The sequence below is a fragment of the Anopheles moucheti genome, assembly GCF_943734755.1.
Source record: "Anopheles moucheti chromosome X unlocalized genomic scaffold, idAnoMoucSN_F20_07 X_unloc_20, whole genome shotgun sequence".
NCBI classification, from domain to species: Eukaryota; Metazoa; Arthropoda; class Insecta; order Diptera; family Culicidae; genus Anopheles; species Anopheles moucheti.
Genome location: NW_026453527.1, coordinates 27,501 through 27,850, shown reverse-complemented (window position 1 = coordinate 27,850; position 350 = coordinate 27,501).

Genomic DNA, 350 nt, shown 5'->3' with positions numbered 1-350 from the left:
GTAAAATGGTCGCACTTGGTAAAAATGTTCTAGCAGGGGCCCTCCCATACAAAATTTTTTTCTTTTCAAAAATGATTTTCGTTTCACTTTTCATACTCAGGGAAGTCTAATATTGAAGTTTTGAGTCACCGTGAAAAAAAATTTTTTTTGACTCACTGGGTAAAATGGTCGCACTTGGGAAAAATGTTCTAGCAGGGGCCCTCCCATACAAAAAATTTTAATTTCTCAAATCGATCCGTGGTTTCACTTTTCATACTCTAGGGCCCATTTGCTTCAACTTTGGAAAAAATTTTCGATGATGAAAAATTTTCACCTTCGACGTCCATCGACCACTCGACCCGAACTTGGTA